Below are 27,717 nucleotides of genomic sequence, written 5' to 3'. Positions count from 1 at the left end.
TTCATTAAATAGTTAATAAGATACAAGTCTTCAAAAATGCAACATTTAGCATTTATGAGAATGCTGTTCAATTTGACCAATTATCAATCGCATGTAACTATTCAAATAAAAATTTTAACCAAAAATATTTTAGATATTTTTATATAGGCATAAAAGGAACCTGTATACCAAATTTCATAAAAATCTGTTACCATGCGGCCACCACTTTTTTGCGAATTTTGCTCATTTCGTATGGAATGACCCATATACATAATACAAAGCGAAATGTAATTTAAGAATGAAGACGCAACAAGAATAAAAATCACACTAACCAAAATCTACTAACTCTTCTCTAGAAAATAACTGAATACACGAATTTCGGGGTTTCCAGAAACTTCTTTTTCAATTCAAAGTTGTTGTTTTTTTAAATTAGTTATCGCTAGCTAGTCATTTTCCTATGATACACACAACGCAAATGAGCTTGAGTGGCATACTATACCAACTCAACAAGGGCCGTCTCAAATAGAAAAACTTTTTACTGTTGGGGCCCGGGGCGAATATACTCTGACGCACCTCACCCCTCCAAAAGAAAATGGGTCTTAGCATTAGTTGATTTCGAAATTTTTGGAGCACTCCATTTGAGATTTTGTTTGGTTTTCAAAGAAGGTTTGCGTACTTTTTTTAGTAATGAAAGAACGGGAGAGAAATTTTCAAGTCAATCTGTGAGCCTCTTGGAACTAAATTGAGCTTTGCTCATTAAACAAACAAGAAATCACTCCATTGTTCATATTTTTAATGCTTGAACATCTTGAAAAAACTTTTAAAAAAGGAATAACACACAAGGAAAATAGTTATGCTGTTGAAATTTATCATGAGGCGCCCTCTCATGCCTGAGCTCACGAGGTGACCACCCCATTTGCAGGGGTGTCTACCCCCATAAAAGCAAGGGCGCACCCCCCCCTAAAGATCGTAACGACCCCCCCTCAAAGTAATCGGCGCTCCAAAAAATTAAGAAAAACACCCCTCAACCCCCCTAAAAACTTCAATGGCAAAGTTTACGCCATGACGCCCCCCCCCCCAGGTGGACATCTCTTTGCCTTTCGCCACCCTTTCGGACGGCCCTGCAATTCAATGCATTGTTTGCTCGCCAAACCACTCCGCCAAAGTTACTTTCACATGGGCAGAGACATTCGGAATGGCCGCCATGTCGTAATTCTCTTTCTACCGTCTCCAAAAAGAAAAGGAAAAAAAAGAAAGAAAAGCAATTTGTTGTGTTATGTCTTCGCCGTTCCATCCGATGTCGGGAGTTGAAGTGTTCACATCCTGCTGCTGGAAGTTGCTCGGGCGCATTTCTACCTTGGTGTGTGACGGCGCAAGCGGATCGCAGCTTCTGAAGGGTAAACGCCGGCGTGAGGAATGTGGATAAAAATGAATCTAATATACAGGTAAGAAATCTCATTTAGTAGCGTCACTGTGTTTGTTTACATCAGTATCGCACAGCAGCAGTGGCGTAGCCTCACGGGGGGTGTCCTGCCTGAAATCAGTCAATTCAGACACTTGGAAACGTTAATTGAAGCAGAGATAATTTGATTTTTATTTTACATATGGCGGTATTACATACTTTAATATGATTAGATGATGAAAAAATATTCTAAGTGAAATGGCGACTAACTTTAATTTTAATTATTGCAACTTAATTTTGATCTTCATGGAAGTGGTTCGGACTTGTTGACCATCCTTTTTCTTACGCCACTAAGCCAGAAAATAATTTCGGTGGGGAATGTAGTTAGTTTTAACCCGCTTCTATGGTAAAAAAAGGAAAATTTCTGAGTTTCGGAGGGGAACATATCTTCAAATTCTACCCCCTAGTTACGCCAGTGGTGTACAACCCCTGAGGACCGCTCTTCATATTATGATGATTTTCGCGGGCCAGTTCTCAGATAAAGGTTCAAGACAGTTAATTTTTTTCTCAAGAACATAAGACAACGTGGAAAAGGAAAGAAAATTTATTTATAGTTAAAAAAAAGACACTCTTCTGTAGCATTATGAACTAAAAAGTAAAAAATAATCTCTGAATGTAAAGTGTGATAAAATAATTGATCAAACAGTTAACATCAATGTAAAAGAAGCGTGGGGTGCTACATATCAGTTGTCCTAAATTTCTTCCATTTTTCGTCCTTGCACAAATGTAAATAGACATTTTTACATTAAAGTTTGATCAAACAGAGAGCACCCCACGCTTCTTTTACATTGATGTTAACTGTTTGATCAATTATTTATCATACTTTACATCCAGAGTAGAGACGTACCGAGTAGCACTTTGGCCGAGTAGCCGAGTACCGAGTACTCGGCCTTTTACTACTCGGCCGAGTACCAAGTTACCGAGTACTCGGCCTTTCACTACTCGGCCGAGTTACCAAGTACCAATTATGTTTTATGAAGAACCACCGACGCACATGTGATGAATTATGAACTTATTGGAATAGTAGTATAGACCTCCTTGTCCATATAATAGTTTTTAAAACTAAATTCCTGCTGAAATTCAATTTACGCATTATATAAACAATTTTGTTTGTGTCAACAATTTAACAAAAAAATTATTTCTAAAATTAAAAATAAATAAATAAAAGGTATGATTAATCAAGTTGGAATTAAAACAAATCTATGCCAATCAGTTATAGTTTTAGTCCGCCAAACATAAATAATTTTAATACAACAAATGTGCAGGAACACTGCAGACATGTGTTTCTGACCCCCCCCCCCACAAGGAACGTCTTTTTCAGTGCATAACATGTGTGCTAAAGAATGTAAAGACATTCGACAAAAAAATCCGACTTTTGTCGGATGCCTTTATATCCACGAGCTCCCATGTGGCGCATTGAAAAAGGAATTCCTTGTAATGCCAAAACATGTGTCTGCAGTGTTCCTGCACTGTGCTTTTAACGTTGTTTTATTTTTTAAGCAAAGGTATTTTCATAATTTTTAATAACTAATTTTTGTTTGTAACAAAAATCCATTTTTAATATAAAAATTCCATATTTTCTATACTTTTTTTTGCATAATTTTACATAAATAAGTTTTATCAACTTTGGGGACATTAAAATAAAGATTTATTTTATTGAAGCATTAAACTTCATTATTCTCAAAATTTAAAATTTTACTTATAAATTTTAATTGTAAATGATTGCAGAATATAATACTTGCTCTTTTTTCTATAAATTTTAGTATCTGCCTTGGACAATATTCAATTTTTTGCAACTACTCGGTATTGGCCGAGTATCTGATCAGAATTTGGCCGAGTACCGAGTACTCGGCAAACTGGCCGAGTAGGCCGAGTACCGAGTAGTTACCGAGTACTCGGTACGTCTCTAATCCAGAGATTATTTTTTTACTTTTTAGTTCATAATGCACAAAAGCATGTTTTATTTATTTTATTTTTTTAAATTATAAATTTATTTGCTAGTTTTACTTGTTTTAAGTAAAACTTTATTTTAACATAATTCAAGAATATTTACATTCAAGAATCCCCACCCCCCTACAAAAAAACGACTAAAGGGCTCGTGCAACATTCGAAACGGGGATATCTCGGATTCCAAAAAGAACCATTATGCTTCTTATGGTGTAGTTCTAATTACCTTAGAACAATGGTACAAATTTTATCTGTTGCAGAAAAATCATGGGCTTCTAATGACATTTAATTCTAATTTGCGCGAGCAATTTTCGTCCTCATATTCATGGATTTATGCAAAAATATTGATTAAAATTGGAATAAATTAATAGTTAACTAATGAATTTGATTATAGAATATTGCATTGTCATCGGGTCTGAGATCTCATGACAAAATTCAAAACAATCCGATCGCGGGAATTGTGCGAAATTTGAGTTGCAAGATTTCGTTACAAGATACATACACTAATATACATACATACACACAGGTAAAGCTAATAAAAGCGTATCAATAATATTTACAAACCGAGAACTGTTGTTATCATTAATCAACACGAATTTTGCATCTGTTTTCCAGAAACAGTTTCTGAATATTTGGCTCGGAAATCGGGACACTGAGTAATCGTAGTTTTCGATTAGTAAACTAAACAAAACAACCGGCCATGAAAATCAGTTCGCAGGTCATTTTCGCCCCGTAGCCTACACGGTGTAACGAATTTCCTATTTGTTCATTTTGAAAAAACTCAGTCATCTTAACCATTTCACTTTGCCCCACATTTCCCTATATTTGCAAGTACCCCTCCTCCCCCTCCAAAGAAGTTCAGTCTAAAAACAAATTAGCTATTGAATTATTTTTTCTTTAATTAACAAACAAATATTTAAAGAAATGTTTATCATTCAAACAGAAGAAATACTTGTTTTTAGTAATTCGTTAATAAATCAAGAAGTTGTGAATGAGACAGTTTATATTGCTTAGTAATCAAAAATTCTTTAATAATTGCTGTTTCGGCCCATGTGCAATGTACATAATTGAAACACCACTTACAACAATGTACTTTGTGCATCGCAAGTTGAGCTCCAAGTTTATACTTGTTTTGAAAATTACTAATGATTACATAATTACCTATTAGGCAGTTAGATTTGATACAATTGTTTTATAATAATTTTGCTTTGTGACCGAACAAGGACTCAATCCTTGTGATTATTTTTATCCTCGGAAAAATCTCGTTTTATCCCATTGGAGGCAATTACCCCCAGGTTGGATACCACTGTTTTAGAGTATATTCCACACACACATCACATTTTATGTTTCGGTGGTGACAACTTCTTTGTTTTAGCAGGTGTTTCAAATAAATTATCACTGTCATTTTCACGTGGAAATATATTTTAAACTAATTAAAAGCTAAACTTAATTATTGAAAACTATTGTATGAACTTTCAAGTAGGTTTATGATAGTGTTTAAATTTTTTAATTAAATAAGGAATTTTTTCTTTTCGCAAGTTAGTTTTAATGTAGATAATAGGGCAATTATGGCTACTACTTTTTCTATCATCATCTAGTAAATGTATTTTTGATTGTTATTATTATTATTAAATATTTATTATTTTATTTATTTTTTGTTACTAAATAGCTGATTACCAATTTAGTGTCATATAATACTTGCAGGAAATAAAAAGACAAAATATTTTCATTCAATTAAAAACTGAAGTTTTAAATCATTTTGAAATACGTTTACATACTTTGTATGAAACATAAAAGCAATATATAATAAAAATAATCGTTACGTCATAAAATATTACTTGTAATATGTAGTCTTAAAAAATTTTTCTTGTCCACCCAATGATTAGAACATGCTACGAAACTTTAAAATTTGACAGTGAGCATAGAAAAATATACTGGGAGAAAGATACGCAATTACTGCACAATTTGAACTAATACAGTACGAGTATGTATTATAAGTTACAAACCTTTCGATGTAATTGATACTTACATATATGTATGTTTTATATTTTAAAGAGTTTTTCGTTGAAATATAGTGCTTGCCCTGCACTTTTTAATAGTGTTCATATGCGCCCCCAAGCTTGTTCACATGTTCCCCCCTAAAAAGGCACATGCGAACAAATGAAGACATTTTTAAACTAGTATGTTGTGGCCATTACGACACTTTCTTCTATATCTTTCTTATAATTCTAATCCCTCCCCATGCTTGACGAGGGAGTAATATTCCCAACAAAAAAAAAAAAAAACATTACGTACGACAAAACTTAACGACCATCCCAATTCCCGATTTATCTCAAAAACAAAGCAAAGAATGAAAATTGAAAATTATTTTAAAAGCCTTGTTTAAAATAATTACAAACATTTATTTGTTAACAAACGCAAGATGAAAACAGTTAAAAAGTTTAAATCATTGCGATTTTCTTGCCATTTTTCAACAATTAAAATCATGCGAATTATGCAGATGAAAGTTATAATTAAAATTTATAAATTTTTATAGTTATTATAATTACTTATTTATAAAATTTTGTTTCATTCCATTCGTTATTTCTTGAGATACAGCAGTCACAATTGACGATAAAAAACGTTCTATAGCTCAACCCCCATTTGAGCTATTGACATCAGAATTGAATCTGCATTTACTCCTGTTAGGAGCAACATATGGATCAAATTTTGTTTGATTCCGCCAGTTACTTCCTGGGTAATAGCAGGGACGCATAACTCAAGAAACGTACCATTGCTCCACCCCCCTTAGAGGAATTCGCGCCAAAAACCAATGGGCACAAGTTCACATAGGTACACATATGTGTACCGAATTTCATTCGATTTCATTCGGTAGTTTTTGCTGTAGAATGGCCACAAAAAAACTGGTCACACATATTCGTGACACACATTCACACATGGACACACACACACACACACACACACACACACACACACACACACACACACACACACACAGACAGACATTTTCCAAAAATGGTCGAAATGGACTCAGGGTCATGGGCACACCTCAAAACGTTCGAATCCTTCGAAATTCGAAAATTTGCACGAATTCAATACTTTCTTCTATATATATCAGATATAGAAAGAAGAAAATAAAAATACTATAAAGTAAAAAAATAAAATTGTTATAAAATCTCCAAAAAAAAAAATCCATCACACAAAGAAAAGAACATTCAATCATGGGAACATTTTTGCGCTGATAAATTGACAAACTTGTTTAAAAATAAAGAAATGAAAAAAAAAAAAAAAAAGTTCACATGTGCCCCGCTTCTCTTAAGTGTTTCGGGGTTACACGGAACCCCTTCAGAAATGAATCAATATGTGAACCTATGTCAATGCATAAAATATTCGCTCGGTCAACTTACAACTAGGGATGCGAGATCGGTATTGTTGTTTACAAAATATCGATGTTTTGTTTTAACATTGATGTTTTTACCACCGATGTATTAGGTTCGATAATTTTTTTTAATTTAATGCTTTGTCAATGTATGTTTTATATACGAATGAAAAAAATGTCATTTTAGGCAAAAAAGAAATTTTATGCGATAATTATGCTTATTGAAAATTCAGTTATAAGAAGAATATAACTATTTACTCTTACGAATGCGTTTTTTATAAATTATTTTATTTTTATCTTATGCAAGCAAAAATAAATAAATAAATACATAATTGCTCTACTTAGATTACGTTAATTCTTAATTACGTATTTCATTTATAGTTTTTGTATTGTTCAAGCGTAAGGTTAAAAAGTGTTTCTAAATTATTGCTCTTAATTTGTATTGATGTTGCAATGTTTTGTTGTTTAAAAGAACGCATCAAGCCCTAACTGTTTAAATTCGAACATATTTTAAGAAATTCGAAAATATTGCAAAATCTTTTTACCAATTATTTTAATGTTGGTCTGAAAGCGTTTAAAAAAAAGAAAAAAACTTTCTCAAATGCTAAGTAAAATAGCTCAAAATATGAAATTAAAAAAAACAAACTTTGTAACAATATTTTTGCACACTTATTTTAAAATCTTAACCCCAAAGTAAACAAAGGTGAAACTTATTCACTTCACCTCCCTACACTTTTTTAAAGCAATCAAGGTTACTTATTGAACTCACTTTGCTGCATGAAATACACCGCCAGCTCAGTCATTTCCAGCCGAGGACTGCAGTTTCGTGCTTATTAGCACTCATCAGCCCGGCATAGGGAAGTGACTGAGCTGGAGATGGAAAACTTCTTAAGGAAGCCAAGAGCGCACAACAAACTGGTAGCTAATATAGAATTAGCGCAGACCAGACGAGTGACCAAAGCAATGGTTCGGTTCAACTCGAGGATTGAAGGCAAAGGCATGGTATCTTCAGTAAATTACCGCCCAATAGCCAGGGCTAAAGCAGAATTACATGAAATACACCGCCAGCTCAGTCATTTCCAGCCGAGGACTGCAGTTTCGTGCTTATTAGCACTCATCAGCCCGGCATAGGAAAGTGACTGAGCTGGAGATGGAAAACCTCTTAAGGAAGCCAAGAGTGCACAACAGACTGGTAGCTAATATAGAATTAGCGCAGACCAGACGAGTGACCGAAGCAATGGTTCGGTTCAACTCGAGGATTGAAGGCAAAGGCATGGTATCTTCAGTAAATTACCACCCAATAGCCAGGGCTAAAGCAGAATTACATGAAATACACCGCCAGCTCAGTCATTTCCAGCCGAGGACTGCAGTTTCGGTAATTTACTTCGTTTTAGTAACGGTTAGTTTCGGTTAGACTTCGTTTTTCAACTTCCTTTTTTCACGAAATTATCCTCGAAATGTCAAAGACTTTTATATTTAATGCAAATTTATGTATTAAAGATGGCAATCATGTTTGTCTAAATTCATTTTAAAGGTTACTTCATTTTAAAACAAAAAATAGGCGAAACGGTATAGTTATTGACCATTTAAGCGACCGCGTTGACTGTACGTTTTAATTTAAAAACAAAAAACCGTTTCACATAGATAAAAATTATGTTTATGATATTACATAAATGTATTTATGTATTCACTCTTTTTTAACACTTTTTGGATTTGTATTCTGAATGAGTTCAACACAAAAATATAAATGACCAATGTACAGTAATTGGCCACCTTATTACAGTTATTAGTCATGAGATCGTGCAGTTATTGGACATGTTAAAAAATACACAATAAAATAAGAGTGAACAAAATAATTATAATTTGGGCAAATCAGGCTGATCATTTAATTGGTCAAGAGGGTTCAACCACTCCCCTCCCCTACTTTGAGAAACTACCCCCCCCCCTCCCCTTGGAAATTAATATTCAATTCAATTTGAGCATCTCAGAATTTTATTAAACTTTCTGAAATCTTAATCTTCAAAATCTTAAATTTAGATAAAGTTTTTAAATAAATCTATAATTCATAATTGATGGGGTGGTCCATTTAAGAAATTCGTTAAAAATCACTTTTTTTTTTGCTTGCTAACAGTGCTTTAAAATATTATAACTCAAATTCTATGTTAGCTACAGAGATGTATTATGTATAGCTCTTTTTATAGAGGATTGCATTTACCTTAATCTGATAGTTTTGTCACAAAATTTGAAAAAAAAAAAAAAAGAAATACGATGTTTGACCCCCTTTTCCTCCCCAATAAATTGATCTACAGTTGCAGCAAATAATGTAAGAATGTTGTCATTTTTACTAAAATATTTTGTGCAACTGCTGATTCGTCTATGGTCGCTTTAATTTTATTTAGTTTTCAGAAAAGTACACTTTAAAAATTTTCGAAATATCACAGATTACTTCCGGGTTCCGTTTCGGGATTTTAAGGGTTAGAATACGATTCCTGTGAAAAACAAGTTGTATTGCGAAAACGTTTCCTGAATCACAATAAGATTAAATGAATGCTGATTTTATATTGTAGCGATTTTTTTTTTAAATCTACCAGTGTAATTTTCTTTTTTTTTTTGGCTCCTTTATTAGGTGCTTCTCCTTCAGCTTATTTACTGATACCCTCTGGATTGACTGACCTCTAGTCAAGGGCGAAGTGCAATCTCCGGATACAGAACTTTAAAGGAATTGCTTGCGATTCCTTCATAGCTTCGGCTATATTTCCTTTAGGAGCTTTCCTGGTAAATCAAGAACGTGCCTAGTTATACTATATGATCAAAAGTATTGGGACACTTTCAAAAATTCACAATTTTACGGATTTGGCGAGAAATAAAAGACCAATTACGCTGTAATTTTTTTTCACATAAACGGTATACTCCAGCTGTCATTTTGCAATAAAAATTAAGTCTACTATTCATTTAGGGGCCCAGCAACAAATTGAGAAAACAAAAAAAGGTTCTTGATTATGTTTCATTGTAAATAGCTAAATTTCAGAAATAAATTCAAAAACTATCAAGAATTTATTTTTATATTTTCGTGAAAGTATCTTTGTTACCTACGGAGATATAAGCATTTCTTTCAAAAATGCAAATTTTTTTGAAGGTTTTCGGCTCATATCACGCAGAGTTTTCCGTCAAACGTTAATAAACTTTCAGAATATTTGACAGCATATTAGAGAAACAAAATAAAAAAAAATTGAAGTTAAAATACTGAAAATTTAATTAAATATGAACGTTTAAAGCAATTTTTCACTACACATGCGCGAAAGATAGCAATTTATAACTTTCATAATCCAAAGCTCAGATGTATCCTACAACTCATAAAAAAAATTCCACCCCAATATCTTTAAAATTTAAAACGTTATCAGTGATCTAATGAGCCGAATTTCTATAATTCTTGGATAGGCGATGAATGGTAAGGAGTCGTTCGCAATCTGGCAACACTTTCCTGTAATCGTTGCAGAGTGATTCATTATAAGAACGGATTATTTGCGAACGACCCCTCACGATTCGTCGTTCCAAGAATTATTAAAATTCGGCTCATTAGATCGCTGATAACTTTTTACATTTTAAAGATGTCAGAATGGAATTTTTCAATGAGGTGTAGGATTTATCTGTGCTTCCGATTATGAAAGTTATTAATTGCTATCATTAGCGCATGTGCAGTAATAAATTAACTGCTTTAAACGTTCATATTTCACTAAATTTTCAATATTTTAACTTCAAATTTTATTATTAGGTTTCTCTAATATGCTGTCAAATATTCTGAAAGTTTTAGTAACGTTTGACGGAAAACTCTGTGTGATATGAGCCGAAAGCCTTCAAAAAAAAAAAAAAAATTGCATTTTTGAAAAAAATGCTTATATCTCCGGGAGTATAAGATATACTTTCACGAAAGTATAAAAAATAATTATAGATTCGTTTTTAACTTACTTTTGAAAAATATAGCTTATTCTCAGCTATTTACCATGAAAAATGATCAAAAACCTTTTTTTGTATCCTCAATTTGTTGTTCTTCCCCTAAATGAATAATAAACTTATTTTTTGTCGGAAAATGGCAGCTGGAGTGAAAGCAGGCTTTATGTGAAAAAAAATTACAGAGCAATTGATCTTTTATTTCTCGAGAAATCCGTAAAAATGTGAATTTTTGAATGTGTCCCAATACTTTTGGTTATAAAGTATATTACTATATGCATATTAAAAGTTTTCACTGAAGGTTACTGAGTTAGTCCAGGAACATGACTGGCTTTGATTAGAAGGGCTTCTGAATTTTTCAGAAAGATTCCAGGTTAATTTCAAAAAGGTTACTGATTTTTAGCAGGACATTTTCCATGATTTTACTATATATATTAATGACAGAAATTAGGCATATTAGCTGCCATTTATTTTCCAGGAACGTTTCATTATATATATATATATATATATATATATATATATATATATATATATATATATATATATATTACAGTGTAAACTGAAAAACTAACATTGGAACAAGATATTAAATCTTTACTAATAATAAAGCTGAAAGTCTGTGTTTCTGGATCTTTGGATGTCCGGATCTCCGTTACGCGCATAGCGCCTAGACCGTTCGGCCGATTTTCATGAAATTTAGCACAAAATTCATAGTATAGTGGTGAGCTCTTTTAAGCGATTTTTCGAAAATTCGATTTCGTTCTTTTTCTATGATTTTACGTTTACTACCCTTGGTGGATTTCATTCCTCTGACCGAGCGAATCGCCATAACGTGGACGAGCAAATTAACATAGCATATCGGCAAGAAATTCATCATCCATTATTTGTAAATATTAAGGCGAACCAAATGATCTTTTAATTTTTTACTACGGGCAAAGCCGTGCGGGTACCGCTAGTCAGTTATAAAATATCAGTTAGTTTATCAATTAATCGTCATTCAGTTTCCTCATTTAGGACAGAATCTCTTTGTGTTTTATCGATTAATGCACATCAATCATCATGAGTGTTTTCCACTCCAAGAGCTTTTACTTTTCCTAACGACACAAATAAGTGTGTATGCTCTGTCTCGTCTTTTTTATTCATCTTTCGTTTGTTTTTTCCGCCTCTGTCTCCATTGAATGCGCAAACAATTCTAGCCATCAGAGGTCATTCAATTCTTCGCTGTTTAGCCATCCTTGGCGAACAAAGATGCTGGGTTTTCTCTCTCTCTCCGAGGATTAAGGTCAGTTACAGAAAAGCCTTCTCTGGCTGGAATTTGGTTATTCATCAGTTGTTATTGCAAATGGCATGCGCGTTTTGTTTTTGCAGCTCAGTCGGTGCTTTGGAAAGTGAAATTACTTTCTGAAACATTTAGTTGCTGTTTTTTTCTCTCCCGGTGATGAGAATTATTATAATCGTTAAGTTAATCATTTAAATGTACTCTGATGAACAGAAAACAATCTATTTATTTATTTATTTTTTTCCTGTTTCTTCTTCTTATTATTTACTCTAGTGGTACACGGATTTGCCTGTAGTGGAAAATTAAAAGGTCATTTGGTTCGCCTGTGTATTTGCAAATAATGGATGATGAATTTCTCACCAATTTGTTGTGCTCTTTTGCCAGCCCATGTTATTGTGATTTGCTCTTCCACGTTATTGTAATTTGCTTGTCCACGTTATGATAATTTGCTCGTCCACGTTATTGTAATTTACCCGGTAAAATGTTCTTAAAATTGGAATAGAAAAAGAACACAATTCAATTTTCGAAAAATCGCTTCGAGGTGCTCACCCCTATGTTACGAACTAATTTTGTGCCAAATTTTATGAAAATCGGCCGAACGATCTAGGCGCTATGAGCGTAACAGATATCCATACAGAGAGACGGATATCCAGTGGTCCAGAGACACAAACTTTCAGCTTTATTATTAGTAAAGATTTCGTTAGCGTCCGTGCCGCATGTTAAATATCCTTTGAGTGTCAATTTGACTTCGGTACTCTCGGCTAAATTAGATTTGTAAACTCTGTTCAGCAGAAAGGTAGAAAGAAATGGGTTGCTTGAAGGTTTGCCACTTTTAGGGATTTTTCCCTGCAATAAAAATAAATAAACCAATATTCGCCGTCTGCCTGGTGCCTATTTGTTATTGTCCACGCCAAACATGTGGTTGAGGTCACCAGATTGCGTATTTCTTCATTAACATCTAGTGTCTATCTTTCTCGAACGCAGTACTGTAGTGCAATTTCGCATCGTGAGAGCCCAAGTGTCGCCATCTGGTGGAAAACTGGGCGTCAAACTCGGGGTAGTAGCATCCATCGACAGTGGTGCTACATGAAGGAATACTCTGTACCCTAGTGGCAAGGACGGATCCAGAAATTTTTCAAGGGAAGGGCGATTGATTTTTATTACTAACTTTTTACTATGCATACTGATTTAAAAATATTGATCACAAAGGCTTTTAGACTTTAATTCCGAAATAGTTCCGAGATAGCGTCTCAAATCCAAACCTCCTTTCACCCAACATCATTGAAACTCGTCTAAATTTGACTTTTTTGAATTTCATTCTCGAAAAACTACCGGTGGAGAGTCCCTCAAGGAAGGGGCGATCGCTCCCGTCACCCCCCCCCCCTTGTATCTTTCCCTGCCTATTGTTATGTTAACTATTACGAATCGAAAACTTTATTCTGCAATTTTCCAAAGCAACCGACCATCTTCATTTGGCATTAAGAACGATTGTTGGTAATTTAGAGCCAAAAAGTCAGAAATCAGTTTCCCAAAAACAGATAGCAACTTCGTATTAATAAAATAAGCACACTATAATGAAAACAATAATTCTTGCTTTGTAATTTCCTTTCCTTCCCTAAAATTTCTCCTGTATCTAAAGAAATTTAAATAATATTAAAATTATGTATTGTTCTGGCCCGCGAGATTTGTCTTAGCATAAGGTGCTGTCCTTATTTGGTAAAGAAAGGTCTGTCTGCAAAGTATGTGTGGTTATTTTCAGTTGTAACTCGTTGTTCCCAGATGGGTTTCTCAATCTATACCACACTTAAATTAAAACTTGATTTTTTTAAGCATTTCCCCCCTGATTCAAAAAAACGATAAAAACAAAAAAGCATTTTTAAAAATGCTTTTCGAAGATCACTTACTTAACGGATAAACTATAACAAGCATGTAGTACATTTAAAAGTTGTGTTTAAAGGTTGTTAAAGTAGTAGTTAATGTAGTAGCCGCGACTTAGATATTTCTAAGGCCCCCCTATACATAGGAGCCGACGCATCAGCTTAAAGTGAGCCATTTTGGATCGGAGCGCGTGTTTCAGTGGTTGTCTTTTCTGGCGAGTTATCGTGTTTGGTGATTGTTCACTGTGAGCAATTATTAGCGGCACGTGAATTGTTTATTAAATAAAATATAATTTTCGGCAAATTTGGCGAAATCCGAAACTTTGCTGTGGAAATCCTAGCAGAGCGAAAATGAAAAATCCGATCCAAAATGTCTAAACTTAAGCTGATACGTCGGCGATATTTCCATGCAACGTTGCAGAAGCAACACAGATTCAAAAGACATAACGTAATAGAGCAAGAGCCTGTGAACGCCAGACCTACGTCATATTATAAAGGTCCAAAATTTTTCTGCGTAAACACACTACAGCAGGTAAGAAGGGTTTGCTATTATTTAAGCTGAGTCGTGCAGAATTTGGCAGGAAACAAGAAGGAAAAGTTGCGTCAAAAACAGTGATTCCATGTCAAGTGACCTCGTCGCCTCCACCCGACCATCTCTGGTTTGAACGAAATTTTACTTAGGTGCACACAGACATGCCTTTTAAACTCACCTATACAAATTTTCAGCTTCCAATACCCAAATCAGGGTGATCTAGAACTTAGAACAGGAATTAAAATGGAGGGAGCAAGTTCAATCATTGGCTTAGCAAAAGCTGCCCCAAAGACTACAAGTCACGTGACTCGACGGCGACGAATAACAAGCACGTTTTGCTTGAAACAAGCGAAGGAAAGCCGATTTCTTCCAATGCTTTGCATTAAAATCTAACACGTGATTTGGGGTCTTGGCTTCACGTATGAAAGTGCTCACTCCCTCCATTGTACTGTCCAACCTCGGATTGTATGGAATTTTCAAGCTTCCAGATAAGACGAATCTATCTGAATGAGGGGGGAGAGTAAAAATTTGATGCGCGTATTCCGCTCATTTGAATGAGACTCTGCTTCTGCAAAAGCTGGCATCGCTAAAAAATAATAGATTCGTCCATTTCCGGCTGTAAAACAGATGTTTGTCTTTCCATACAATTCGTGGTCAGACAGTATCTCTTCTCAATGATCTAGAATCAATTAAAAAAAAGGGCTCGAAAATGGCGGATCAGCTTTGTAAAATGAATTGCCATGTCTAGCACGGCTCCTCAATTGGAGGCTATTTTGTGTAATTTTACGCACCTTTGCTACCTGTTTCCTGCCAAAGTCATCTCGACTCAGCTTAAATAACAGTGAACCTTTCTTACCAGCTGTGATGTCCTCGCGAAGAAAAATTTTAGGCCTTTATACTATGACGTAGGTCTGTCACTCATGAGCTCTTGGACTTTGAGGAAGGCACTTGGAACTTTGAGTGCAAATCAGAAACAAGAGCACAAAAACGAGCAATTTTTTACAGTAGAGCACATGCCTTAAATGTAAGAAGATGCCACTAGCAAATGCTGAGAAAAAAAATACAAATCGTCATTCAGGGTATCTTTGAGCCAGTCCGAATAGTTTTGTGTCACATTACATTTTTTATGTTATAGTTCATTTAAAATCATAAAGAACAGAAACCTTATTTTATGACCGCTCCAGTAAGAATTCATAACTGGGACTTCGAATGTTGAATAAACTAAAATATATGGGGTTACGCCAAGTTATCCGGTCCGGACTGACTCCAAGATACCCTGACACTAAACCAGGTGTTTCATAAAGGTCAGAATTCCCTCAATCACAACTACATGTTTAAAGTATAGAAAAGAAAGGTTGAGGAGAAGTCATTAATTGCAACATTGTTTTAACAGCAAATAAGTTTTTGAAGGATTTTTTTTTTTGGAACAATGCTACAGAGCAGAATAATAACTAATGTTCCACGCTTGATTCATGTATTGCATCATACTTCCCTTTTTACTTTGTCTACTGAACAAACACTTTGTAATATTGCATTAACGAACGAGATTAGCGTGAAATCTTTTGCTTTTTAAAGAAAAGACCATTTCGAACAATGAAACTAAGTAACAATTGAAGAAAATACATTGATACTTCGTAGAACAATCTTCGCATTAAGCGCTTAATGCATTTTGTTGCTGCAATGAACGTACGATTGTGAAAAGTTGGAGGAGATAGTTTTATTTTGATGCTGCTTGTGTTTGTTCAAAGGACCTTTATTGGAAAAGTTGACTTAATAAAATAATAAATTTAAAAAATCTGACGGCTCATTCTGGGACTAGCCCGAGCAGTCCTGGGTTCTTAGTGCTGTCCTAGCTAACGTCCAGGTCGCACAATGTCCAGGGTTTTATGAATTTTATGACTGGCAAAAATTTTGTAATTAAAATTTAGGATAAATATATTAAACTGCAATTGCCTGGTCTGATTTGCAAGAGTACAAGTTGTTAATGAAATTATAAAATATCAGATATTGATGATATCTTCGAAGAATGTACGTCATTGAAATCTAATCATTCAAAAAACCAAAATTTAGAGTGTATTAAAATTCTGATGCAATACTTCAGTACCGATGTAAATAAAGAGAAGTGAAAAGCATTTTTTAAGGTGTTGCAAGTAGTATTTCGTATAGTGATATTTTTTAATTAATTGAGTTTGAAATGTGTTTGCTTGGAATCTTTGCCCTAGTAGAAAAAGTTGTTTTCAATTATGAGGAACATTTGGAAAGAGATTTTTGGCTCCTGCTGTTTCAAATTTGTTAAATGTTTAATTCAAAAGCTTCATATTGTGAGCCTCCTGATGAAATGAAATTGCAGCAATAAGCCTCTTCTTAAACAATTTAGGAAGTAAAAAGTTCAACTCTCTGTCTCTCTCTGAGACTCTCGACATAACTTTTTGAACATATGAGGCAATGGAAAGCAAAGGGATGAGAGCGGACTTTTCAAAGTTTCGAGTAAAACGCGACTAAAGTTCAAATTCTAGGTGAGCTTTCATCGAATTTTTTTTCCTAAATTATGCTGTACTGATGATACCCGCACGGCTTTGCCCGTAGTAGAAAAATTGATACGACATTTGGTTCGCCAGTATATTTACAAGTAATGGATGGTGAATATCTCGCCAATTTGCTTGCCCATGTTACGGTTCCACGCTATGATAATTTGGAAATTTACTCGTCCACGTTATGATAATTTGCTCGGTAAAATGTTCTTAAAATTGAAACAGAAAAAGAACAAAATCGAGCTTTCTAAAAATCGCTTCGACGTGCACACTCCCACGCTACAAAATAATTCTGTTCCAAACTTCAAGAAAATCGGCCGAACGGTCTAGTCGCTATGCGCGTCACAGAGATCCAGACAGAGAGACTTTCAGCTTTATTATTAGTAAAGATAAAGAAGATAACAGCACTCACTCTAGAGCTACAAATACAACGCTTTGCCCCAAAGCAGAAGAAGGGTTCTCCCATTATTTAAGCTGATTGTCTCCAAATTTTTAATTTAGCCACTCACATCCCTTTGCGTCTCACTGCCTCATATGTAAAATTTAAATAAAATATCAAAATACGTAGTTTCAATTCATTTTTTTTTAATACCAGGAGAAACGCACGAGCTTAGAAAAAAGCCTATTTAGAAATGGAACAAAGCTTTTTTTGAACTCTACAGGAATTGCTGCAGTCGATTCGACCCTCAACCACTTGCGCTTTAAAAGCATGCGACGCCTGTCACGACGTTTTATGTTGTCTCAAAATCGCCAACGACGTGCTATATACGACGACAGCCAATTATCTATATACGTAACAAGAAGTTCCGTCTCGGACTAAACGATCCTACTTCCCAGTATACCCATATCTACTTTCTAGTACCTGATGAATTTTCTCGAAAATAGCTAAAATCGCAAATTGTTTCAAACATAATTTTTTAATATTTTAAGCTGATTTCTAAGAATAAAATATGCCTAACTCATCTAAAAAATTAGATGCGCAAAAAAATAAATAAATAAACGAAAAAATAAAATAGGAGCACCTTTTAAACAAAGCATATAATACACTTTTTCCATAAAAAAATCTTTACCGCTTTCAAATCGAAAAAATAATAATTAAATTAATAAGCTCATTAAAATAAATACATCATATCAAAAAAAAAAAATCGTTTCTTTTTCCCCTGTTGTCAAAAATGTTTTTTTAAATGAATTAATGCACGTACCAAAATAAATAAAAACAATAAAATGTCAACTTAAAGAAATAATTATCATTGTCAAAACAAAAAAAAAAGTCTGCGCATATCTTTATGTAGAAACATAAATGACTTCAAATTGATCCGCCGAAAACTGAGTACCTAAATTTAGAATGAAAATAAAAACAAGACATATCAACAATAATTATTTTCACAGTTAAAACCATGGCTGCGGAGTCGGAGTCAATCTCATTTTGGGATAAAGGAGTCGGAGTCGAATGTCCAAGAATCGGAGTCAGTCATTTTTCCTCCGTGTATAAATTTTTGCCAAAGTAACGAAGTCAGAGTCGAAGTCGGGGAGTCGGAGTCCGATTAATTGTCGGGAACAGGAGTCGGAGTCGGAGTCAGGTGCCTCTAAATTCTCGGAGTCGGGAGTTGGTCGTCAAGAGCTATTTCCAACAAAATTTGTTTGAAGTAAATCCGCCTTCAAGTACGGAATCTACATTGACTTTCAATTTCCCCATAGGCGCTAATGTTAAGGGATTTGAACTGTTCAAAATTGAACGGAAAATCGTGCAAATCAAAAAGATATTTTATAAACAAGTTTTTCATCAAAAACTTTTTCCCGCAAAATTTGTTTGAAGCAAATTCGCCTCTAAGTTCGGAATTGCCTTGAATTTCCCTGTAGGCGCTAATGCTAAGTTTTTTTGAACTGTTCAAAATTGAACAACAAATAGTTCAGATCAAAAAGTGAAATTAGGGAATGAATTGTCCTCGCCGAGATCTTTCGAACAAAAAAAAATTGTTTGAATCTAACTATTCACTCAAAAGTTATTGGGGGGGGGGGAGGGACAGACAGACAGACCGACAGACATTTTCCCCCATCTCAATACCCTACTTCCCAGTTTTTAATTTTTCGATATTTATTTATTTTATTTTATTTTATTTTATTTATTTATTTATTTATTTATTTTTTTGACTTTTTTTTTTTTTTTGTAATATTTTCAAGATGCATTAAGCCTTCTTTCATGCTTTTTTCTTCTTTCTCTGACTTTTGCTGGGAAAGTAGGCTAAAAAATGGATGTATACGGGTGTTTGTGTATGTATTTTATGCAAATCTACAATTTACGTCGGATCTTTGTTTCGAATTTAAAGCATGCACTTGCTACCTCTTTGCTTTCCTTGATGCTACCTTTTTTTCTTTTTTTTTTATTCATCCTTCTACTTCATTTAAAACCGTTTTAATAAACGTCTCTACCCAAATTAGTCCGGATTTTAATAAAATAAGAAACCGTTATCAGGATTAAGCTAAAATAGACTTGAGCCATACGGTAAATTCGCGGAAGGTGTTATATAAGAAATTCAGACAATACAAAGTTGCTTTTCAATCAACACCTGATGCTTCTAAAAACACATCTATTTTTTACAATGACCAGGAAGCAAATTGCCTTAAAAAAACAGACACTGATAAATTTTACAATCCGAGGAATAAACATCATTCATGTATGAAATACATTTCATACAAATAACTTAGAAATAAGATGACAAAATGAATATGTTTTAGTCATAAACTTGATGTCCATTTTACCTTTCAAACAAATGGAGTGTGTCACGAAAGTAAAATTCTATATAAACATAAGTTTTCCCATACACGTTTACTTAAAGAAAATAAAGAGAAAAGAACTTGAATGGCATTTAAAGAAAACAAAGGGAATGCTTTGAATACAAAATGAACCTTGAAATGCGAAAGCAAGCAAGGTTAAGAAAAATGGCGAGATATTTAAACAACCCATTCTTATTCTGCTTGAGAAAGTTGCTCATTGGCAACATCTGGTAAATTATTGGATTTTAAGTGTTTTCTTTTTATTTATTCGATCACGTTCTACGAAACACAGGATAACTTTATTTTTAGTTGATCTTTTCAGATTTTTTTATTCACTACTTAATTAAACACTGTTACCAGTTCTTGGATAGAGTACTTCCATGGAAAGGTGAAGGGCAGTAACTGCGATTTTTTTTCCTCTTTCAGTTTTTCTGTATTTTTGTCGTCCATTTTCTACGAGAAGGCACTTGACTCCTCCCTCGTCACGTGGTATCCGATGATTCTATTTTACTGTTTTCGGCAGAAGTTATATTCGGATTATAGCATTTTGTTGTAAAAGGAGCAGTTTCTTAAGTGTAAGAATAGCTTAAATGACAACAAACAAGTGAAGGAAGTGATATAAAGGACACTAAGACTTTTTTGCACATTAAACAGCACGCCCAAGTTAAAACTGTCTGGCTATCTCCTTCAGAAGCGCGTGGATTGCTCACCGATCACCCCTGCGTAAAATCGAGCTGTGCGTTCGAAAAAGCGTGGCGAAGTGCTTTCTCGTGAAAAACGAACAATACATGTTAGCTCATTTGGTTTCTGCTGAAAATAAGGCTCGAAAAAATGTCAGATCCCAACATTTCCCTATTGCTAGTGGAAGCCAAATTGGTTTCTTTAAATAATATCTCAAAAACTCATCTCTGCAGATACTGCCCTTTTCCTTCGCACTGCAGAATAATTGGTATATTTTATATTGGTAAATTTTGGCATCAATTTCATCTTTAATAATAATAAAGATGAAAGTCTCTCTGTCTGGATCTCTCTCTGTCAGGATGTCTGTGACGCGCATAGCGCCTAGACCGTTCGGCCGATTTTCATTAAATTTGGCACAAAATTAATTTGTAGCATGGGGTGTGCACCTCGATGCGATTTTTTGAAAATTCGATTTTGTTCTTTCTCTATTCCAATTTTAAGAACATTTTTTCGGGCAAATTTTCATCACGTGGGAGAGTAAATTACCAGATTATCATAAAGTGGAACCGTAACATGGGCGAGCCTTTCAACATAGCAAATTGGAGAGAAATACATCATTTATTATTTGTAAATATACAGGCGAACCCAAATAACCTTTTAAATTTCTACTACGGGCAAAGCAGAGCGGGTACCACTAGTAAGTGAATATGGCGCGAGCTCCTTTTCTCGCATGGACCTTATTTCTGGAAAAAGAAAGACGACAGTAAATTAGCTTTGTGAATAAAATGGTACTTCAATGGGGTCATTTCCAAAATTTGAAAAGTATTTTGTTTTCTGAAAGAGCATGCTTAAAAACATAGGATCTGACCATTTTTTAAATAATTTTTTTAAGTTTAATATTTTTAAAAAATTACATAAATCCTTGCGTTTTTATTGTTTAAAGCTTCTGCCGACGACATCACAAATGATGAAATGACATTCAATGTCGCCATTTGCAGAGCAAAATATTTAATTCGCACCTTTACTCATGTGTATTGGCAACGATCTGGTTGATAGATAGCAAGCATAGAGCACAATTTTAATTCGCTTCTTGATTACCATAACGTGGAAATTAAAAAAAAATTAATTAATAAATAACTGTTGGGTAAATAAAAGTATTTTCTGGGTCCATGTTATTTTTTTCGCTTATTCTATCAATTTCAGTGACTAAACGTATTACTTTTGACTGATGGAAACAACCCCATTATAAACGTGTGTGTTTATATTAAAGTTACCACAAAACAAATTAAGGCATTTAATTGAACTTAGATGAGTTGAAAAACCGAAATTTTGCGAATATTTCAGTTATATATTCTTGTGTGGTTTTAATGTGAAAAGGTACTATTGACGAAAAGTTTACCTTTTTGCTTCAATGGCGTGGTAAACATAGTGTGTTTTCTTGTGTTGTGAATTTCTTAAATCCTAGGAGTTCTTGACCGAATTTATTTATTTATTTTTGTGTCAAAAAAAAAGGCTAAATTTTCCATGAGTTTTGAAATAACAATCAAGGTTGTGTGATTAATTTTTGATATGATATTAAGTAAAAAAGACATGTGATTAGTCTGAGCTATCACAAAGACAATAGTTTACTGCTTAAATCCTAGGAGTTCTTGACAGAATTTCTTTATTTATTTTGTGTCGAAAAATAAGGCTAAATTTTCGATGAGTTTTGAAATAACAATCAAGGTTGTGTGATTAATTTTTGATACGATATTCAGCAAAAAAGACATGTGACTAGTCTGGGCTATCACAAAGACAATAGTTTACTCCTTACACCAGGCTGAGGTAGTAGGGAGATCAATGAGCAACATTCTTGATTGCTGAAAAACAATAAATGATTACATTAATAAACAAAATAATAAACAAATAAATTTAAAAAAATCAAACTCAAAGTGAATCAATAACGGTGATCTCATAATAGTAGTTCACCCGTTTTGGTAAATCACTTCAGAAATGACAGAGGTGCTTTGTCTAGGCATTGCATAATGCTCTCCTTATAAATTGTGAGGAAACCGTCTTGCATCATTGGAAAGATACGCTCTGATAAACACACCGTGTATGTCTCTCAAATAGTTACGGATGCGCTTATTTAAAATTCACTTTAAAAATAGATGATCCCGAGCCCAAATCAACTACACTACGCCACCGAGTGATGTCAAAAGCTCATAAACAGGGATGAACGTTTCTAGTGATGGCACGTGGGAATGTTTTTCCGAACCGTGCGTAGAATTGGTAATTCTCAATTCACATTAAAAACAGAGAGGAATGTCGAGTTATTGAGGAAATTGGTAGCTGTGTATTAGTGATGGGCATAATCGAGAACTTTTGATAATCTAGATCTCGGGAATCGAATACTTCTCATAATCTAGTGATTAACAATCGAGATCTTTCGGAACCGGGAATTCGAGCGATTGATAATCGAAAAGTTTTGAAATCGGGAACTCAAGCGATTTTCTTCTCGATAATTTTGAATGGAGATCTCGGGATGGGATAATCGAGAACTCAACATGTGACAATCGAGAACTTGACAGTCGAGAACTCGAGCGATTTTCTTCTTGATAATTTTGAATGGAGATCTCGGGATGGGATAATCGAGAACTAACCATGTGACAATCGAGAACTTGACAGTCGAGAACTCGATATGTGATAATCGAGAATGTGCTAATCGAGAACTCGTAGCAATCGAGTTCTCAAATGATCTTGAATAATCGAGTGATTCGATTATGAGAACTCGATTATATCCATCACTACTGTGTATAAAAACAGGGAGGTAAAAGAATTTAAAGTCACGTAATTTATTTCTTTTAACAATTTGGAGGCGGGAATGTTTCAATGCTTTAAAGATGTTCCGGTTCTGCTTCTCTGGGAAAATATTCTTTTTCCTCCTAAAAATATATTTAGTTAAATATTTTGCATCAATACTTATTTAACAGTAAGCACTCATTGTTTCTTTATTTCAGTACTAAGGAACTATGGCGCCCCTTGCTCTCTGTTACTCATCAACCCCCGGAAACTTGGTATGACTTTTCGATTAAAGCAGCCCCTATGGGAGGTCACTGTGACCTACCTATTTTCTAGCTGAATTTTGCATCGCATGTGCGACAATGATCAAGAGCTTTTAGTTACCCAGCCATACGTATTAGGGCATTGAAAAAAAGGGGGGGGGGAGTTGTTGCTGTGGCAACCTCTTTCCCTCCTCAAACATGTAGTATAAATCAGATACATAGTAAGAGGTAAGTTAAAAAATCAGCCACCCCTTCCTTGGAACATTTCTGCATCCGTCCTTGGGCGGGGGGTGCACATTGGAGCAGTATTAGTGCATGGGTAAAGAGAGGTCTGCCTGCTCTCGACGGACCCTGTTCGTCCTTGTTTTGCATTTATAGTAGGGCCCCACGTTCAACAAAGCTTTTAACTAGGCCAAACTTGTTCCAAAAGGACGTAAAAAAATCTGAAAAAGGTTTTAAATACAAGTCAGCGCGGAGCCCCCTAGCCGCGAGGCCCTGTGTGGCTGCACGGCCCTGGAGTCGCCCCTGGATAAACCTAACCTGACAACATTGTGAACGCTAAACAGATCTAAATCACAGCATTAAGGCCTGATTACGACTCTACCGTGTAGGTTAGGTTTGGCCCAACTGTAGGGTGACAGTTTTTTAGAAAAGAAGAAGGAAAAAAAAAATCAAACATGGGCAATTCAGTAGCTTAGTGATATATATTTTAAAAACAAGACTTTTAGACGCGCATTGGCGCATTGAAGTGGACAACAGTTTTACAATTTTATGCTGAATAGGATCGGTTTATTGAAATAAATTATAAGATTTTCACTATTTCACCAAATCCCTCCCTTTTTTCTTTCTTTCTTTTTATGCTCTTCCAGGTCAGGTCCGTTAATTCGGACTTGGAGGGAGGGGAGCAAACGAGCCCTACTGATCCCTTTTCCAGAGTTATATTACATTTACATGCAGATATGCTTAGAACTCATTTAACTAGATTACGTTTGGTTTTGGTACCCTAGTGGTCATCTTAACTTTCTACGGAAGCAGTGAACAGTTTAATTAGAGAAACATCTAGTTAAGCTTTCTGAAGCCCTAGCCCACATCCTGAAATTACTTGCCCTATGTAACTGATACCCCCCAGATCCGAATTAAGTATCACTTCAGTTTTCAAAGACACCTCTTGGCGCAAATAAGGAACACCTCTTGTCCACTAATTAAATCCGATTACACAAGATAGCTCAAATTTTCGGTCACAGCGAAACTTCCTCGATATGCGCTCGTCGTGTGCGAGTAGGGATATAGGGCAAGAAGGCCTTGGGGATACAGGTTTCGCACATGGCCAAGGATGTTTCCATGACATTTATGAAGCAGGGAAGGAAGGCCTCTTCCACGTGACGCCATGGACATCATTTTCTGTGACGTCATTCCATTCGAATGACTGCCGAACAGGATTTTCCCTCCCGTTGGCATCTATTGATTAGACATGCCGTCGCTACTATGTCCGGAAAGACCATCCCTCGAAGAAGTTCTACAGAACACAAAATATGTATTCCTGAATTAAAAACTATTCTGTTACAGTCGTTTAGGCGCAAGGCTTCACAAGGACTTTTGAGGACACAGGGCAAGAAATTTATTTGATGCCACCTCCTCCCAGGGGCGGATACAGACTGCCATTTTAGGGGGGGGGTCATGCTGAAGAATGACCCCCTCCCCACGAACGAAACTATGGGTTTGGGCACGAAAAACTTTGGAAACTGCTTGAGTGTCAATAAAAAGCACCAAATCGACCAGGAATAGAGCATAAACTTTACTAATTAATTTCATCAGCAATAAAAAAGAAGTAATATTTCCATTATTTACTTTAAAAAAAAAACATAATGAATCGAAAATATTGCTGAAATCGTTTACAGTTTACTCATTAACTGTTTGAACACAATATGGACGGATAATTTTGTCGACAATTTAGGGGGAGGGGTTTATGACCCCCAGACCCTCCTCCCCGCTTATTCGAAGTAGTTGATGTGATCAAGTATTTTGATTCTTGTATATCATCGCAACTTCGCCAAGTTTGCGTTATTTTGTTTCGCAATTACATTACATCCTCATAATAGCGAATGATCGAGTAACGTTCCTGACGTCATCAAAAATGAAACTCGCGCCACTACATTATAATTTGATAACATTTATTGGTAATGTTTGACGTGCAAGGAAATGCTTTATTTCGACAAGGCTGAACTGGATCAGGAAACTTAACTGTAATACTGTAATTAAGGAGAAACGAAATAGTGGGAACTATGAACGCTTTCTACTGGATTTAGTGTTAATCCACTGGAGTTAGGGTTGAAATTTCAACTATCAAAATGTTACCAAACAGGCAGTTGCTTCGTTCAAATGTAGAAGTAATTTTCATCCGTCATGCCTTGATGGGCGATTTTCTAGTATAATTATATAAGTAGCAAATGCATTGTAATTAAGATATTGCCAAATTGCACTTGGCTGCAAAAAAAGGTAAATTATCAGAAGAATCGATGCACAGCATTTAAATTATAATAGTTTAAATATAGAGGTAAACCTGGAGTGGCTGTGGGAAATGAGAAAGAGCTTAAAGTTTTTCGATCGTTTATTTTTTCTGTATTTAATAACTAGTGGCACCCGCACGGCTTCGCCCGTAATAGAAAAATTAAAGGTCTTTTGGTTCGCTTGTATATTTACAAATAATGTATGGTGAATTTTCTCGCCAATTGGCTTGTACCCATGTTACGGTTCCACGTTATGATAATTTCGTAATTTAAGATAGTTTTTTTCTTAAAATTGGAATAGAAAAAGAACCACATCGAATTTTCGAAAAATCGCTTCGAGGTGCACACCCCCATGCTACATACTAACTGTGTGCCAAATTTCATGAAAATCGGCCGAACGGTTTAGGCGCTATGCGCGTCACAGACATCCTCCGGACATCCTACAGACATCCTCCGGACAGAGAGACATTCAGCTTTATTATTAGTAAAGATAATGAGATATTGAACAATTCGATTTTTTAAAAACTTTAGTTACAGTTGTTGCCCTAGGGCCATGATCTATGTGCCCATGCCTCAATCTGACCCTGATTCAAAGCAACATCGATACAAAATTTCACTATATTTAACTGCCCTACAGTGGCATAAAACTGAAGAAAAACTCCTAAATATTGTACAGTTGTCTAAAACTTTCATGGATTTTCTAAAACTAATGGATTAGTCAGCGGCGTACGCAGACAAATCAGTTCGGGGGGGGGGGGGCTGAGCTCGAAAGTCTTTGAGCTGGGGGGGGGGGGATACTTATGAACTGTAGCTAAGAAAAGTTCATGTATCGCTTTTCTGATATCAATACGAATGTAAGATTTCAAAAATACATCATGAAAAAAAAACTTGTTCTTTATTATAATTTTTATATTTAATTTTGAAAATTTCGGGGGGGGGGGCTGTAGCCCTATCAGCCCACCCCCTGGGTACGCCACTGGGATTAGTTAAATTATACTACTTGCATCAAGTCTTTAAAATGGGTTTTCCAACTGCCCATTGCACAAAAATGACTATAACATCTGAAGGGCTGTCCATAAATGATGTCATCCTTTTTTGTTCAACATCCTTTGTCACTAAGTGTCGTACTCCCAACCCCCCCCCCCTATCGTCACATGACACGCTGTTTTTTTATAAGCATATTCCATGTAAAAAAGGCGTGATGGCACATTTCTTGTCATCTCATCCTTCCTCCTTGTCACAAATTGTTGCAATTTCATGAACTTCCCTTCCCACCTCAAAGTGTGGCATCATTTGTGCGGAACCCCAAACACGGAAAAACAACATTAATACCGAATGATTTTTTCCCCTTTCGGGGCTGGAATTAAAAAAGATGTTTTGAAAAAATAAGTCTATATATATAAAAATGGATGTATGTTTGTGGGTGTGTGGGTATGTGTGTATGTTCCTTATACAAATCCAGTTTTCGTCGGATTTCTTCCAAATTTGGCACAAAGGTAAATTTTTGCTCAGGAATTCATATACGCGGGTTTTTGGAATTTTAAAAACACCCAAAGAGGTCTAATTTCATATTTTGAGTCATAAAATTGCTCTTTTCTGCACGAACTAATTTTTGTATAGTTATGAATTTAGTCTAAATGAAAAGCTCGTAAAAAACTGCCCTAGATGAAGTTTCTTTAAAGATTGACTTTAGTCATTAAATTTGTGAACCTTGGTTCAAAGCAAATGAAAACGGTTATCAACATATAACCACCAGGAGCTATTTTAAATGCAATC

General features: G+C 35.0%; 1 protein-coding gene across 1 annotated transcript in view; it reads left to right on the top strand.

Annotated features, from left to right (window-relative positions):
• The first annotated feature begins 1,266 nt into the window (after positions 1–1,266).
• The window catches only part of LOC129223344 (beta-1,3-galactosyltransferase 5-like), a 39,534-nt gene continuing 13,083 nt past the window's right edge, over positions 1,267–27,717 (top strand). The window contains exon 1 of the mRNA XM_054857914.1: positions 1,267–1,424. The gene's annotated coding sequence lies outside the window, so the exon portion shown is untranslated. The remainder of the gene's footprint in view (positions 1,425–27,717) is intronic.

This window comes from Uloborus diversus, chromosome 5 (assembly GCF_026930045.1).
Source record: "Uloborus diversus isolate 005 chromosome 5, Udiv.v.3.1, whole genome shotgun sequence".
NCBI lineage: Eukaryota > Metazoa > Arthropoda > Arachnida > Araneae > Uloboridae > Uloborus > Uloborus diversus.
The sequence above is the reverse complement of the archived record's forward strand: the minus strand, read 5'-3'. Positions and strand labels throughout refer to the sequence as shown.